The sequence below is a fragment of the Typopeltis vanoorti genome, chromosome 22 (assembly GCF_054136105.1).
Source record: "Typopeltis vanoorti isolate ZY-2024b chromosome 22, IOZ_Tvanoo_1.0, whole genome shotgun sequence".
Classification (NCBI taxonomy): domain Eukaryota; kingdom Metazoa; phylum Arthropoda; class Arachnida; order Uropygi; family Thelyphonidae; genus Typopeltis; species Typopeltis vanoorti.
The window spans coordinates 52,531,503-52,537,502 of record NC_143570.1 but is presented as its reverse complement, the minus strand read 5'-3'; the positions used below and the strand labels follow the sequence as shown (position 1 = coordinate 52,537,502).

Here is a 6,000-nt window from a genome sequence, read left to right as displayed (position 1 = left end):
AATATATGTAGAACTTTTAATTTTGCGGGGAAAAAATTAAAAATCCTTAATAAAAATAATACGTTTATGAGACTCGTATACTTCGATCTACTCTTGGGGAGGATCACGCTCTAAACATTCCGAATATTGAACGTTCACGAGAAGAAGCTACTATCCTCCGCTTTCCGCCCTTGCGTATTGCGCTTGTTCTGCCGTAGTAAAACGTCACGGTTACGAGAAAATTGTACTTTTGTTTTTGAATATTTTGATTTCAAGAAAAATAATGCCAGTTATCACATTAATGACATGTGTTATGATTATACGTATACGTATATGTTATGTGCATACGTATGATTTTAAAATCTTTCTTAAAAAAAAGCAAACGATTGCGGATTAAAAATATATTCTTGTAGTTTAATAAATATTCTTTTATATTTATACATACAAATATAATTCAATTTTTATTGCAACAGTTATTATCTTGGATATTCACTTATATAAAAAAGTACACCTCTCTTTTGAAAAACAAATATTCATTCTTGATTACTTGTGGCGAATGTTTTTGCCAGAAACTACAATGGGGGGGGAGGGGTATCACTACCTTAGATACGTTGTTACCAATGTTTTATATGACTAGTACAAAAAAGTTCTTTAAAACGGATTCCAGAACCACTAGACAGCATAAAAACGAAACATTTTAAAAGTAAAGATAAATTGAAATTAGTTCTAAAGTAAATTGATTTAATTTTTTTTATTTATACTACCTGTCCTGCAATTTCAGCATAATTTTAATTTCAAATATTAGAATTTCACTGATAAAATTGAAATACTAGAAATCAGTGATTGTATTCAAATTTCACTGTCTTTCAAATGTAACTAGTAGTTGCCTTTCATTCACGCGAAGTAATGCGCATTACCTCACGCCTTTGCTATACCGATAAGTGATAAAAACCTGTCGTTGGGTTGCAAAAAATATATCACCAACTCGTCGTTATCGCACGTGATGTGTTTTAGTGACGGGGAACAACAATCTAATAAAATCAGCAGCGATTCTTCGAGTTTTTTATTCCGTGGACAGAGAGAAAGACAGATGTGTGTTTGTTGTATTGATTGACCAAGTTTGATAGTACTACAAACACGCAATGGCTTCTATATCATATTAGGTAAGTTAAATTTGTTGTATTAGAAATATCGAAGTCACGGCTGCCCCAGCCCGTTGTGCACATAAACCTTGCGCTAAGCTATTTCAATTTAATATCACTTAAGATAACAGCAAGACTGCGAAATTATCCTTGCACCGACGCAGCATTCTCGGGCTAGTATAATTTCATCAGTTAAAGACTTCAAATTTTGCTTCTTGTTTTTTGTCTGAATAATTAAAATTCATGAATTTGTCTATTGTAATAAAGACTGGAATCGTTAACTTGGCGGTCTGCCAGCTGCGCAAACTCCATGGCCATGGCATAAAAGTTTCCATGGAAACCGTAGAGGAAATATTACTGAACTACTATGGTAGATGTGTAGTTCTGTTACAACGTATAATTTCTATTTATACCACGGCTCACTTGATTGGCTTTGTTTTGTTTTATTTTACTTACCTTTATTTACTTTTAACTCAACATACTTTACAAACTAAAAGTTGTGTATAGATAAATTACAGTTACAGGGATAGAATGTGAAGGGTTTAGCATTTTCAGGGAAGCTAGAAAAGTTAGGAATGGGGAGGGTGGCTGTTCATTTGAAGCAGTCTGGTGTGAGATCAAAACCAGTAAGACAAAATATACAGTTAGTTGTTTGTTGCTATAGGCCAGGAGGGGTTCTGCGGATGTTCTGAAAGACAAGCATCAGCAAATTATTACGAATGCAGGTCGAGTGAGTATTATGGAAGAACTTCAATTATGGAGATATAGACTGGAAGGAAGAAAGATCACATGACAGGAAGAAAATGGAATTTATTCACCGACTGAAAGATAATTACTTAAGTCAGCGTGTGATGGAGGAAACTAATGGTGTGACAGTATTGGACCTGGTCATAGGATCAGAAAAACTATCCATAACCAAGGTGGCAACATTGCCTCCTATTGGCGAAAGTGACTATGCGGTCTTCACTTGGGAGATGGTAAAACACGAAGAATACTCTGTCGAGAAGGGGTATATGTGGAAGTACAAGGCAGGTGATTATGACAAACTTAGGAGGAAGCTTAAATCTGTGTCATAGCATAAAACACTGCAAGAGAAGGATGTTAGTAATGAATGGGGGATAGTTGTGGATCATCTAGAGGAAGCAACATTAAATTGTAAGGTAAGGAGGGTTGATTAGGTAGGAGTTAGATGGATAAGTAATATCATTAAGCATGAGCTTCAGAAAAAGAATGCTGTGGAGGATATATTGTATAAGGAGAAAGGTGACAAGCAAATTCGTGAACAGTACAAGGCTCAGGCAAGAAAGCTGGCCAGCATGATAAGGAAGGCAAAATCAGATTACGAGAAGAATCTTGCCAAGCAGGTCAAAGGAAATCCCTAAGAGGTCGTTCGTTACGTGGCAAGTAAGAGGAAGAATAACTATTGAAGATTGACCTTAATGAGTGCTGATGGTCACGAGGTGACAGAAGCAGATGAAATAGTTGAGTTACTGAGTGACCACTTTACAAAGTCACTGCTATGACATATGTGACAGACTCTGATGCGGGAACAGAGGTGGATGAATTGGAGGTTTTTAGGATATTGCAGAATTTCAATATAAGTACAGCTGTAAGATTAAGTGGGATATCAGCTCAGGTTTTGCGAGAATGTATTAGGAAACTAACAATGCCTCTGACTAGGTTCTTTAATTTAAGTCTCATTTCTGGTAGAGTTCCGAGGGAGTGGAAAGAGGGCAGAGTAATTCCCTTGCATAAAGAAGGTTCTCAGACTGCAGTAGCAGATTACAGACCAATCAGTATCTTAGGCGCGGTGGTGAAAGCACTGGAAAAATTGGTCAAAAAGAGAATTCAAGAATGGGTGAATAAGAATATGATACTGTATGAGACAACATGGCTTTGTGAAGGGTCAGTCATGCGTTAGTAATTTACTAACTTTTTATAATAGACTAATATATTATATATTATGTTATATATTTTCATGTTAAAATGAACAGCTGCTTTATTTACTGTTGTCAGCGTATGTTTAAACTATAACTGAAGATATTTCTGCTGCTTTTTCTTTGAGATTCAGGAAATGGAATTTTTTTTTTTTTTTTTTTTTTTTTTTTTTTTTTTTTTTTTAATTCCGAGTGTTACTTTGATCAAGAGACAGGAAGAGAGACACACAGAGAGAGATTTTCATAGTATCGTCTTCAGTAGATAGCAGTATCATTAATATTCTCTCTTTAATTTAATACCCGAAATATACTTAGTTTTCAAGTGGTTCACATTTAAAATCATTTAAAAATAATGTGGGAGGAAGGTTTCAAAACGACATATTTAAGAGATTCGCGTTAAACACGAAATAATGCACCAATTTTAAATTCGAAACCAATAAAAAAGTAATATCTCCCAAAATATTACTTTTTAGGAGCTATTGCTTGATTGCTATTAAGATGCGATGGATATGTTCATTTAACTTCGAAATTCATTTTTTTCTTTATTTTAAGGTAAAGTAGTTTTTAGCTATACGTGGTATAAGTGCAGTAAACAATCCATCTTTTTACTGCTGCCTATCATACTGCAAGTATTCAAATCAAGTTCACATCTTATCACCCAGTGAGATTCATTGAATCATATTTTTTTGGATTGATTTACCCTTTCATGTATACCTCTTCTGTATTACTCCACGGGAGAAAAAAAAATAGTTGGTGACAAAAAAATCCTATTGTAAGTTGTAATGCAGCTGCTCATTAATAGTGTACAAAACTTCAATACAGGTGTTTTGGTACCCTATTTAATCACCATATAATTACTTTAAATCCTGGTCCGTACTTATGCACAAGCGCACGAGGCTCTAACTGGGGTGCTGAAAAATTAGGGCCTATTTAAGGGCCCCAAAACAATGAGAAAGGACCTGGAACACTCGGGCCCCACCCGCCGCAGGAAAAGTGCAAGTACTGCCCATCCACACTGTAAACTGGCGTCTGTTTCACAAATTATCAGGTAATGTATTGAAGCGATCTCTGACGGGTGTGACAGAAAAATTTTTCTGGAAACTCCGAAATTTTTTTCTTCCATTGAGTGAAAGTTTGACACGGTATTAATTACGTAAATTAATAAAGCAGCTGCTTTATTAATGAATGAAAAATAATTTTAAAATATTATTTTTCATTCATTCCTCTTTTTTCTTCTTTTTTTTTTTAATTTATTGTCTCTCATCGTGTGACTGTGCCACACGATTTTCAAGGTTGGCCTTATCGGCAGAAAACGGTAGGAGGAAGGGCATGATTACGTAGTTTTTTTTTTTTTTCCCTGCAAAAAAAAAAAAAAAAAAAAAAAATCTTTAAACCATTGGAGAGATATTGAGAGTTTTCTGGTTGTCTGTATATTTTTTATTATCTGGAATATATATATTTTTTATCCTCTTTGCTTCTGTGCTACCCAAAAAGTAGTCCGAGCTGCTTTATTCAAGGGTCCGTAATCAGCTGTGGAACTCGAATCCTGTGGGTATGCCGCACTCAAAACTTAAAAAAAAAAATTAAATCACACGAAACATTTTTTTTAAAAAAATCATCTATAAAGAAACATTTGAACACATTAAAATCATATCACAAAAAATTTCCCATTGTTTTTGTATTAATTACAAAAAACAACTTAATCATCAACATCAGTTTTTCTGATATCTGATACTATGCGATTAATTTTACATTATTACTAACTTTTGTCAGTAATTTTCTTCCGAATTAGTCTGTCACTGAGCACTCTAATATTGTCAGATCTTAAAAGTTCTCTATTGCTGGTCTTTTTCTTGCCTTCTTGGCAAAGATTAGCAAAAACAGTTGTTTTGCTAACCTTTCCTACCCCATTCTGTTTTACTAACCATACTACCTACGATTAGTTCTGCTCAGATATTCCTGAATGCTAAAATGCTAGTTATTTCTTAAATCTTCAGTTTAACACGATTCTGCCATTGACGCCATCAATGTTTTATTTCTCTGAAATAAAACATCACTCCATGTTTTATTTCTAATGCTACTATCAGGTCGTTAAGTTATTCGTTTGAATACTGTCTCGTATATTGCTACTTTAGTTTTGGCTAATTTCTCTCTAATTTTCCATATAAATTTGTTCAATTGGTTTCACTATATGCACACACACACCATATCAACTTTGCTTATTCTGTTGTCTACTTCCACATTTAGTTTGTCATTTTCACTAAAACTGTGCCAAAATATCTGAATTATTTTACTTATTCTATACATTAACCAATAAAGGAATGCATTTCAAGTTTTCCATATTCTTCCTTCGTATTTTTATACTTTGGTCTTTTATTTGCTAATTTCATGCCACATTTGTTACAGCTGTTATTCAACTTAGTTAAAGAATCTGGAGACGCATTGGATTTGTTTAGGAGTTTATAATCTGTCTATATAAATCAAAAAGGTAAGTTTGATATCTCAGATTCTGATGTCAGGTTTAATGCCACTTTCTAGTGTAACTCAGTGGAAGTGACGCTTGCATCCTCTGTGCTAGGCTGCCCGAAGGTAAACTTAAGTAAACCAAGTCTAGTCGCCGACTGGAGGAACTTTCTCTAAGCCTATCTTCGAGTTTTTCGTCCCGTAAACTCGAGAAAATCGACTGTAGAACCACATTATTTCAAACAGTAACATATCATGTTAGGGTTAGGTACCAAGAGATGGCAGCACTTTTTAGCTTCGTCTTTTCATCTGTGCCACCTATAATTAGACATGGGCCAGCTATCTCTGATTGACTACCAGTGGAGATTGAACTGCCCATTCTTTCTCCAGAAAGCTAGATTAAAGGCCTTGCCTACTCCCTATAAGGTAATTAAAGGCATTAGCTGATGTCTTTTATATTTATTCCTTCATAATGAGAT

General features: G+C 34.5%; 1 protein-coding gene across 3 annotated transcripts in view; it reads left to right on the top strand.

The window, feature by feature from the left end:
• The first annotated feature begins 987 nt into the window (after positions 1-987).
• LOC150094419 (putative peptidoglycan muropeptide transporter SLC46) overlaps positions 988-6,000 on the top strand; it is an 84,200-nt gene continuing 79,187 nt past the window's right edge. For all 3 annotated transcript variants that reach the window (XM_090411957.1, XM_090411960.1, XM_090411958.1), the window contains exon 1: positions 988-1,142. The gene's annotated coding sequence lies outside the window, so the exon portion shown is untranslated. The remainder of the gene's footprint in view (positions 1,143-6,000) is intronic.